General features: G+C 42.5%; 1 long non-coding RNA gene across 1 annotated transcript; it reads right to left on the bottom strand.

Moving 5' to 3' along the window:
• Positions 1-261: 261 nt before the first annotated feature.
• LOC309835381 lies at positions 262-4,381 on the bottom strand. Its single transcript, XR_014297990.1, has 3 exons — positions 4,137-4,381; positions 3,263-3,355; positions 262-1,843 (listed from the first exon to the last, which is right to left on the bottom strand). It is a non-coding gene; the product is annotated as an uncharacterized lncRNA (long non-coding RNA).
• Positions 4,382-11,362: the final 6,981 nt, after the last annotated feature.

Raw genomic sequence — 11,362 nt, 5'->3', positions numbered from 1 at the left:
GAATATTTGTCAAGCCATGACATCAATATTTTATCAAAAATGTTCATACCAATATTTTCATTAAATACACACACACACACACACACACACACTCTGTGTCAGTGCAGGAATAGGCCTAATATATTAAGAACAGATGAGCAATCTAAAAGCTAGAGACACATTTTTTTCCATAAGATGGCTTTAGTAGCACTTAATTGTCTTTAACATCATTCAAAACAATTTTGTTAGATTGTATGTGACAGCTGTCATATCCATGTGCATTTTAAAAAAACTTATAAAAATTGGTGAATTTTTGTGTAGCCATTTTAATATTGAAGATGGGAGAAAAAAGCAACATTTTTGGCATATTATGCTTTATGATTTTAAAAAAGGTAAAAATGCAACAGAAATGCAAAAAAAATTTGTGCAGTGTATGGAGAAGGTGCTGTGACTGATCGAACATGTCAAAAGTGGTTTGCGAAGTTTCATGCTGGAGATTTCTCACTGGACGATGCTCCACGGTCGGGTAGACCAGTTGAAGTTGATAGCAATCAAATCAAGGCATTAATTGAGAGCAATCAACGTTATACCACGCAGGAGATCGCTGACATACTCAAAATACCCAAATCAAGTGTTGAAAATCATTTGCACCAGCTTGGTTTGTTAATTACTTTGATGTTTGGGTTCCACCTAAGTTAAGTGAAAAACACTTTCTTTCCGCATGCAATCTTCTACTTAAACGTCATGAAAATGTTCCATTTTTAAAACAAGTTGTGACAGGTGATGAAAAGTGGATAGTGTACAATAATGTGGAACAGAAGAGATCGTGGGGCAAGCGAAATGAAAAACCACCTACCACACCAAAGGCTGGTCTTCATCCAAAGAAGGTGATGTTGTGTATATGGTGGAATTGGAAGGGAGTCCTCTATTATGAGCTCCTTCTGGAAAACCAAACGATTAATTCCAACAAGTACTGCTCCCAATTAGCCCAACTGAAAGCAGCACTCGATGAAAAGCATCCCGAATTAGTCAACCCATGATCTTCCATCAGGATAACACAAGACCACATGTTTCTTTGACGACCAGGCAAAAACTGTTACAGCTGGGCTGGGAAGTTCTGATTCATCCTCCGTATTCACCAGACATTGCACCTTCGGATTTCCATTTATTTTGGTCTTTACAAAATTCTCTTAATGGAAAAAATGTCAATTCCCTGGAAGACCATATAAGGCACCTGGAACAGTTCTTTGCTGAAAAAGATAAAAAGTTTTGGGAAGATGGAATTATGAAGTTGCCTGAAAAATGGCAGAAAGTAGTGGAACAAAACAGTGAATACATTGTTCAATAAAGTTCTTGGTGAAAATGAAAAATGTGTCTTTTGGTTTTTTTACTTTAAAAATGAAGGCAATTTTTGGCCCACCCAATAGAATTTACTCAGTTCTCTTGACCTTTTGTCTTAACAGATGATATTGAGCAGTGGTTCTCAAACTTCAGCGCCCATCAGAATCACCAAGAAGACCTTGTTAAAATGCAAATGTCTAGGCCTTATTGCCAGAGTTTCTGATTTGGTAGGTCTGAGAAAGGGCTCAAGAATTTGCATTTCCAAAAAGGGTCCAGGTGCTACTGGTGCTGCTGGTCTGTGGACTACACTTTTAAGAACTACTGATGTGGAAAGTTCTCAGAGCAAGTTCATGTTTATGTTGGTCTGTATTTATGTTTCTCATCTTTAGAGAGTCATCAGCTCTGTGGTCACTCATTACTTTACAACACTATGTCATCTGTATTCCCAGAGTTAGATGATGAGAAGCTGATATCCAAGACCAAGGAGGTTATAACGGAGCCATTTCAGTAATAAGGATTTTTCCTGGAAAAAAAAAATGATAGCAGGGAGATTTGAGGGTTTCCAGTTACTTTTCCAGTACTTACTGTGCTATAAATAAACAGTCTTAAGTATACAGTTGGGATCTGACAGTATTTCTTTAATAAACTACACTGGGAAAAGCTAATGATGGTGGGCCACAGATGTTTCTAATATTTAGGTGGTCATTATCACCAGCAGTACATCTCTAATTCACATCAAATGAAATTTCACAGCCCAGTGATGGCCCATTTTTTAATAGATGCAAAACCAAAAAAACAACAATAACACTAATTATTGCCTAGACTTGATATAGCTCTCCATTTTGTCAAATTGTGAAATTCCCACATGCATTCACTTTGCTTAGTCACACAACTTTTCTGTGAATTGAGTCCACGTCCTGGTGCTTCTTCACTCAACTAATGTTTATGGAAAAACAACAAAAGTTAGGACCTGTGCTCTGTGGGGAAGCCAAAGGTGTTCAGGATATGGTGACTTCAAGGAGAAAAGGTTACTGTGGAGGAGATGAGACTTCTGCAGAAATTACTGTGACAGCAAGAAGTGGAGCAGAGCAAGTAGCTGAGGACTCAGAAGAGAGTGGAGTCACTTTTTGGTTGGAGTGATCAGAGAAGGTTCTATGAAGAAAGTGGTAACTCAGCAGGATTTCAAAGGTGGACTTGGGTTTTGACAGGCATATGGGAAGAAAAGCAAGGACAGGGAATTAATTCTAAGTGCACCAGAGGCAAACTAGCTCAGAGTATATCCCATTTATAGTGAGTTAAGTAGTTCATTGCTCATGTAAGATCCATGCAAAGGAGTAGTGGGAGAGGAGATTAGAGATGAGAAAAAAGGGGGTGTAAATGCTAGGTCAAGGATTGAGAGTTGATTCAGTAGACAAGGGCGGCACATTGACATTTTTGAACAAAGGAATAATATGATCTGGAATTTACCTTTATCACATTCATGAATGGCCAATGACAAAGGAAGAAGAGTTAATGGAAGCAGTGAGATGACTCAAGAGGTGTATTAGTATAGGACTGACCCAGGAGTGTACTAATCCAGGCAAGACCCAGGAGGCACCCATGGGAACAAAAAAGGGGGGTATAAATAAAGGAGAGACAAAATATGGTAACCGATTGTATAAAGTTTAGGTTTTGAGAAGAGTGTTGGTACCATTAACCAAACTAGAAAAGTCAGGGGGACTGGTATGTTGTGGAGTTGGGGAAGAAAATGATAAATGTAAGTATAGATATGTTAGGCTTATACTTCTGTAAGTAAAACCAGATGGAAATCTTAAAAGCAGCTGGAGAAGTGGGGACTGAGCTTCAAAAGAAAGTCAGAATAGGCCAGCTTATGCTGCCATAACAAGCAGCACTAAAAATCCTAGTGACTTGAAACAGTCGTGCTTATTTATAACTCACACACCGTGGCCACCGCAATTCCGCAAGGAGACCCTGCTCATCAGGGATGCAGTTTCATGGAGGATCCATTTCAGTGTGTTCTCAGTGATCATGGAGACTGGGCAAGGGGAACATGGACAACCAGGAGCCAGTTAGAAAGCTGAGCAAATTTTAATCTAGTGTTAATTTGTGCTGCTTCTCGTGCACGATAGCAGCAGTAGTATCTCTCTCGGAAATAAACATCCCATATTACGATGTCTATGAATATAGGTTTCCTTTTCTACCCTCCCTCCCTCCTTCCTTCCCTCCTTTCTTTCCTTCTTTCCTTCCCTCCTCTTTCTTTACTTTTTTGGAAATCACTTATTGTATATAAGTTGTAATCCAGACCTCATGTATCAATGGGGAACTTTCAAATACAAATATTACCAATTAAAAAAAAAAAAAAAAAAAAAAAACTGCTGCCCGGAAATGTCACGTGCCTCTTTTCCCCTCACATGTAATTGGAAAAAGCAGGTCATGTGATCATCCTTGAGATCAGGAGAATGTGGATAAATAATCCTATATGTGCCTAGGGCAGAAGAACTACCATCTGTGCAACTGCTGTTCTGACTCCCATATGCATCATCTAAGACTGAGACCCTTGATGAAGACAGAGCAGTAGATACCGCCTTTGATGTAAAGAGGACAGAGAGTGGAAAGCAAAACTCTAAGGACAGAAACTTGAGGAATACATAGGAAGAACACATACTTACAGAGGCTAAATAAAAATGCATAGAAAAGCAAAGGGCTCAGTTTACTAGGGCCACATTCACAAGAAGCATCTCAGGAAGGTTCCTCACTACCAAATCTGGAGATGAGTCAACAACATCCAAGGCCAAGGAAAGACCACTGAGTCTGACCTTGAAGGAGACATGGCTGACCTTCAAGAGATCTGCTTCATGGAGGCGATGGGGTCAGATATGAAGCCAGACTGAGGAAGGAGTGATCGAAAGTGGAGACAGAACACTGGACTGCTGAAAAAAGGAAAGGAAATAAGATGCCCGCTTGAGGTAGCAGCAAAATCAAAGCTGCTTTGCTAAATGAAGTCTGGCAGGTTTTTATGTGTTCATTCAGCACATGTTTATTGAACATTTACTCTTGCCAAACACTGTTTTAGGAGCTGGGGAGTGAGCAAGATAAGCTTTCTGTTCCCCTGAAGCTTATCTTCTAGTGGAAGCAGACATACAATAAACAAGTGAGCAAAGGAATCAATGAGTGAAAGAGATCATTTCCAATTATATTTAGTTCTGATAAAACTAAATAAATTATATTTAGTTCTGCCTTCCCTTCTAGAAGGGAGTCACAGGGTGGGTGGGGAGTATGGCCTGAAGGGTATGTCCTAGACTAGTCAGGAAAGGCATCTGAGGAGGGGTAGCATCTCAGGAGGGGATGCTAAAGGATAGCATCCTTTAGCATGTTGCCTCCTAAAGGACAAGAAACATCAGCTAAGGACAGATTTGGAAACAGTGTTCCACAGCAGGCAGAATCTCTGAAGGAAAGATCAAGTTCTCATAAAAAATGGGGATTAGAAGAAACATTTTAAGGGACTTCCCTGGCGGTCCAATGGTGAAGACGTTGCCTTCCAATGCAGGGGGTGTGGATTCGATCCCCGGTCAGGCAGCTAAGATCCCACAGGCCTCCTGGCCAAAAAACCAAAACATAAAACAGAAGCAATATTGTAACAAATTCAGTAAAGACTTTAAAAATGGTCCACATCAAAAAAATCTGTTAAAAAAAATTAAAAAAGAAGAAGAAACATTTTAGCTAGCTGGTTGTGTGTGTGTGTTTGCGTGTAAATACTTACAGCAAATGAAGGTCTAGAAGAAATTTGCCTCTCAATGCACAGGATTCATTGGTTTAGAAGGACACGCCTTCTCCTTCAGGCAACCTACCACAGAACCTACTTCAGTTGCTTGGGGAAAATTGCTGCAGGGTAGAGATCTGCTGAGGCAGATTCTTTTGCTTGGTGTATTATATTGTGCAGAACGTTTCTTTTTAAAGCTTTTGAACCAGGCTTCTCATGAAAATGCCTTTTATATTGGTACTTGCATTCTCTCCAGTTTCAGTCTTGCAAATTTTACTCAAACGTTTGTATAAGGTCGACCTTTCTCACATGTGACTGTGGGTATAGGGAAGGTTTTCCTGGGCCTGCTCATGGATTTTTTAAAAAGAGAAGCTTAAACAAATCTCTGCTGAGCTCTATGACCAGCCCCACTGGTCTTAGGAGGGCAGTCATCACGGCCATTATGATCTGAATTAAACCACCACTGGAAAAAAGTACATATATTTTAAATTGGGGTATGCCAGTGTGGTGGGATGATCTGCTAAAAGATTAATTTGCGTTAACTTTTTTCTGTTTATTCATAATATTTGTTTATTGTCCCCACTGCCCTCCCCTGCTATAACATAAGTTCTACAACGGCAGAAATATCTGTGTGTTTTGTGCACTGATGTTTCCTCAGTTCCTAGACAGTGCCAGGCACAGGGGAGATACTCAGTAAGTACTGGGTGAATTCGTGTTTCTTCTCTTTGTTGTGGGACCCTGGCAGGAAGGAAGGTTTTTCTTGGGCTAGTGCCAGAAGGTAGCCAAGTTCCTGAGTGAGGTGTTCTGTCCACCTCGAAAGCCCTACTCCCAACATGCAGAGAAAAGCCTCTGCTCAGAACAGCAGGCTGGAGATCAAGGGGGACAGAGGTGTGAGGACAGGGTCATGGCGACAGGATCAGACCTTCCCTGAGTCTTTGAGCACCAGGGATAGAGGGTGTCTCTTGCAGATTGCCAAGGAGGAGGCGTCCCTACTGCATTCTGAGGCGAGAGGGCTAGAATGTACTCTTCTGATTTACATAAATTCAAAACTTCCAAAAGATATCTTAAAGGCCAAAATGGGATGAGAGGGTGGGGAACGTGGCCACAGGCCACATGTACTTTTTCCTCACATGCTTTGGGTATGGGGCAGAGTGTAAGGGCTTTCCAGTCATTTTGTCACCCAAGTCTCAAGACCACCCTGGAGGCAGGTATAAGTGCAATCTCCATTTTGTAGGCAAGGGGACTGCAGTTTGGAGGATGGTTGAACCTGGAGCTGGTGGTGGCTAGTGTGGCCTGGAGAGGAAGGGCTAGAGCCACCGTAGTCAAGGACTCACAGAAGGGTCGTGAGCATGATCTCGGAGCTGTGAAGACTCACCCCAGAACAGGGAGGTCGCCCCCAGTGATGAGTGTGGAGGCCAGGGGCATGGCTTAGAGACAGGTGGGGCAGGTAAACTTGACTGTGGCCTTGGATCCCCGCTTGGTATTTCACATGGTGGCTTCGTTTTAATATGCCAGCAATTTGGGGAAATCTTGGCCCAGGAGGTTTCAGAAGACAAATTCTGCTTTCAGTACATGCGTTGATGGCGGGAAGTTGGCTTCAAGCAGAGCTCAGCAAGGGCAGCAAAGGTGCGGGTCAGAGAACCCCAGCCCCTGTGTAGCCATGCTGTGTTCACAATCCCGGTTCAGTCCCACATTTCCAGTAGGAGAGAAGGAAAACAGAAGAGGGTAAGTGAATGCCCAAAGCCACTCTGCTAAATCTAATTTAAAACAGAAAAATCACCAACGGTCATTTTGGAAATGAGACCCTTTCCTTGCAGAGCTGGGCGGGGTCAATAGCACCCTTCAAGAGAGAGAAAAGCTCATCATTCCCCGGGCCTTCCGTGAAGCATCCTCTCGCCCGTGGGAGGCCAGGAGGGTGTCTGATTTTCCACCTTTCTGCTCCAACAGGCTGGGCACAGGGTCCTCGTTAGCAGAGAAGGGTGCAGAGGAGCTTGGTCTGCATGAACCTGTATTCTCCTGGCCTAGGTCACAGCCACGTGCCCCCTTCTCCCAGTGTCCTGGGGTCCCAGGAAATGTGCCAGGCAAATTCAGGGGGCTCTGACTTAGGGTGTGGGCTTGGGTCCATTCTTTTTTTTTTGAAGATGTTGTGGGTAGGTGTAATGTTGTGTAATTTATTTATTTTTGCTGTGTTGGGTCTTCGTTTCTGTGCGAGGGCTTTCTGTAGTTGTGGCAAGCGGGGGCCACTCTTCATTGCGGTGCGCGGGCCTCTCACTATGGCGGCCTCTCTTGTTGCGGAGCACAGGCTCCAGACGTGCAGGCTCAGTAGCTGTGGCTCACGGGCCCAGTTGCTCCGTGCCATGCGGGATCCTCCCAGACCAGGGCTCGAACCCGTGTCCCCTGCATTAGCAGGCAGATTCTCAACCACTGCGCCACCAGGGAAGCCCGGGTCCATTCTTTTGTCTTCAGTCTCTTTTCCTTGTCCTCCTCAGGGCTGACCTGAAGGCTCAGCATCTCCAGGGCCAGCTGTGTCGCTCCTGTTCTTGGGCAAAAACCCGCTGCTGTTTGGTGACTGACACTACCACTGGCTGTGGGAGGAGACGTCAGACTCGGGCTTCTGACGAGACGGCCAAGGGTGTTTTGTATCTTCTGCTCTGTGAGCACAGTGTGTACTCACAGCGCTAAAGCCCTGTGTCAGATGGATTCCCGCGTGCGACTCACGCTCGGCTGGTCGCTCCTGCAGAGAGGAGCGTCAGTAGGGACGTTGGTCCCAGAGAATCTATTTCCACGGGTTTGAAAAGCTACGGGGCTCTGGGAGCATTTGATGATTGAGAGAGATCAACACCATGTTTGCACATTTTCGATTCCCCCCTAGACAACCTGAACTGATATGTGAGAACAGAGAAAATTGGTTCCCAGGGAGACAATACTCAGGGTCAGATGACCCTGGCAGCCCCTCCCTCCTCTTTTCTATCTCTCCAGATCCTTAGGGCCAGCACAGTGTCGCCTCTAGGAAACATCCTCTGACCTTTATTAACTATGAAGATTTCTCTCTTCTCTCAGTTCCGATGCTACCTGCTATTTCAATTCCATTCAGCCTACGTTTACCAATCTCCTACTTTGTTCCAGGCCAATGAAAACGACAGTGACACCATCCTACCCTCTCGAGGACTTGGAGGGGAGATAGGAATTCATTACCGCATCATAGTGCATTAATATACACTGCCTTAGAGTGTTTATTCAACTCAGCTGCATGTGTATATATTTATATTACATAGATATAGATATTGATATATAATTGGTTTTCCCATAAGACTAAGCATTTTGAGCATAGGGGATGTATGTTGTACGATCATTCCCAGTGTTCAGGGTATAAAGCAAATGTATAATAATTCCTTTTAAAATTGAAAGGAAATGAATTTGAGGTGGTAGAGCCCTATGGTCAGAGCATCTTCTGGAAGAAAACCAGCAAGTTATTCATGTTTGTTACAACTAAGCATTCATGGTTGGTTTCACTTGCACTTTTTCCGCTTGAAAATAACCCTACCACTTACGCAGTTAGAACAGAATCCTGCTGCTGATCTCAGGAATACCTTGCAGGCTGATTATTTCCAGGCTTATCTTTTCAAGGCAGCCAAACAGGCCAGTAAGGAGCAATGAGGGCTACTCATAAAAGGAAAAAAATTAAGTGGGATCCTTATCCCATATCATACACAAAAATAAATTCCAGGTAGATTAAAGATCAAGATGTAAAAGGAAAACCTAGATAATTAGAATATCTCTTTGTAATCTTGAGATAAGAAAGGCCTTCCTAAACAAGACAAAACAAAACCCAAAAAATTCAGGAGGCATAAAAAAAAAGATTGACAGATTTGAGCTTATAAAATTCAAAACTTCTCTAGTAAAGAAAGAAAAAAGTCTTTTTTTTTTTTTAAGCCACCAAGTTGGAGACTATTATCCGCACAGATGGAGATCAGTAAGAAAGGTGAATTTTTTAAAAAAAGATAATCTAAAAGAAAAAAAGGATTTTAAAATGACATAAACAGAGAATTTATAAAAGTTTACAAATGGCCAATACAGGATACCTTTATTTTTGTCTCTTAAGGTAAGCTATGCTTTTATTGCTGTTAGTCTGTTTTTGTTTCCATCATAGTGAAATTCATTTTGTAATATGATTTCACAAAATATAGCACCATTCTGTTATTAAGATCTTTTGGAAAGAATTTTATCTTTTGGAGATATTTTACCTCTTTGCAGTCACCTAGAATCCAGGTTTCCTCTTCATGACCTAGAAAAGAGAGGAAAAGTTCACCAGGGCCTCAGCTTTGAGAAGCCACAAATGGAAAATAAAAGTCGGGGAGCATCATCACCATGGCAGCGCCTCCTATTCATTGCCAAAAGTGAAGCCTCTTTGACTGTCACAGGGATCCAGCATTCTCAACAGAGATGAGCTAAAAGTGTGCTCCTTAGTGGCTTGGAGTAAACAAAGAGTTTATTTTGGCACCAGTGATGGTTCAGACCTGTCTCATTCAAAGGCAAGCTGACTTCAAATCACACATAAAGATAGGATGCCATTGTATCCCCGGGCATCAGAGGCCTAAACACACTCACTTTCTCATTATCTGACCCCATTTCAGGGATAGTCACTTCCATAGCCGTGTGTTGCCTTGGTCACCCGGGCACACAGAGCTAAAGAAGAACTAGGAGAAATATATTTATATACCTATGAAAAGGGCTGTCAGGAGAGCTGAGAAGAGAGATTCTGAGAATTGGAAACCGACTTTGAGAGAAACAGGAACAATGGTAACTCAGATAATGAGCTATGAAGGTAAAAGTGCAACTTTGCTGAGTGTGATTGGAAAGAGAACTAAGAAGTGGATCAAGAAGGGTTGGGAATGTTTGTTAGTCATATGCCTGAGGTTGCTAACATCAGCTTTTTCTAACTCCCTGCCAGGGCTCAAGTGCTGGCAAAGTCAGTAGCACAGGGAAGCTGCCCTGTCATCCTCCCAGCCTTCCTCTTCCCTCCCTTGTGTGGAAACCATGACATCCAAAAATTATTGCTGGCATGTCTGGAATTCTTATTTTTCTTTCTTTTTTTTTTTTTTTTTTTTGCAGTTCGCGGGCCTCTCACTGTTGTGGCCTCTCCCACCACGGAGCACAGGCTCCAGACGCGCAGGCCCAGTGGCCATGGCCCACGGGCCCAGCCGCTCCGCGGCATGTGGGATCCTCACGGACCAGGGCCCTGCATCGGCAGGCGGACTCTCAACAACTGCGCCACCAGGGAAGCCCTGGAATTCTTAATGAAACTTTTCTTATTTACCTTAACAAGGTGTCAGATACTAAAACAGGTATCCCACTCATGCTCCTACTTCATGAGTGTAAATATATTGGGCAAATCCTTGTCTGTCTTATTTTGCTGTTGCTGCCCTAGTATGAATGAACTCATCCTTCTTTCCTACTCCTTCCATGTCTTCTTCAGCATAATAATAACTGCTCAGTTGTTTATATTCATAAACATGTATATATAATATATGTTATTTAAATATGTACATGATTATATATTTTAGGGTGTGTTTTGTAATATAAAGTATACACATTATGTGTGGTTTAGAGAGCATTGTGGTGGTGACCTGGTGCAGAACAGCTGCAGGAATCCAGGAAGGTAAGTCAGCACAATACAGAAGCAAGTAAACCCTGGGGGCATTGTGTGCAGCCCACTGGTCTAGAATATTAGTGCCCAGGGGGATGGATTCAAAGGGGGGAGGCAGATCAAAGGCCACCACAAGTATTTATAGGTTTTAGAAAGAGTTACACCCACAGAGGAAAGGGAAATTAGAAACGCAGGAACCATTATGGCACTCAGAGACAAACAACAGGGACAACTGTCTGTCTTGACCTTAGACAAGTAACCCCCTCTCCCAACCCAAGAACTGTCACTTAGGTGACTCTTGGCTGTTGTTCCCCCATTTGGCATAAGCAAACACTAGTCATGCTCTCAAGCCAGGCCTTAATTTTCACTGATAGAGTTGCAACAAATATGCATTTACAAAAAAAATCACAAAAGAGAAAATGAAACAATATTTCATGAATAAGAGTCAGAATAAAAAATAAAGACCAGAACTACAAAGACTTCAGATATTGGGATTATAAAATATAGAATACAACCTGTTGAAAGAAACAAAGTAGGAATTAAAGACACTAGTAAGGAGCAGCAGGTATCAAAGTGATAATGTTCAGATGAAATTTGAAAAATATCCAAGTAGAACTTATAGAAGTAAAGACTAT

This window comes from Grampus griseus (assembly GCF_964374135.1).
Source record: "Grampus griseus genome assembly, chromosome: 17".
NCBI lineage: Eukaryota > Metazoa > Chordata > Mammalia > Artiodactyla > Delphinidae > Grampus > Grampus griseus.
This window is presented reverse-complemented; position numbering and strand designations above follow the sequence as displayed.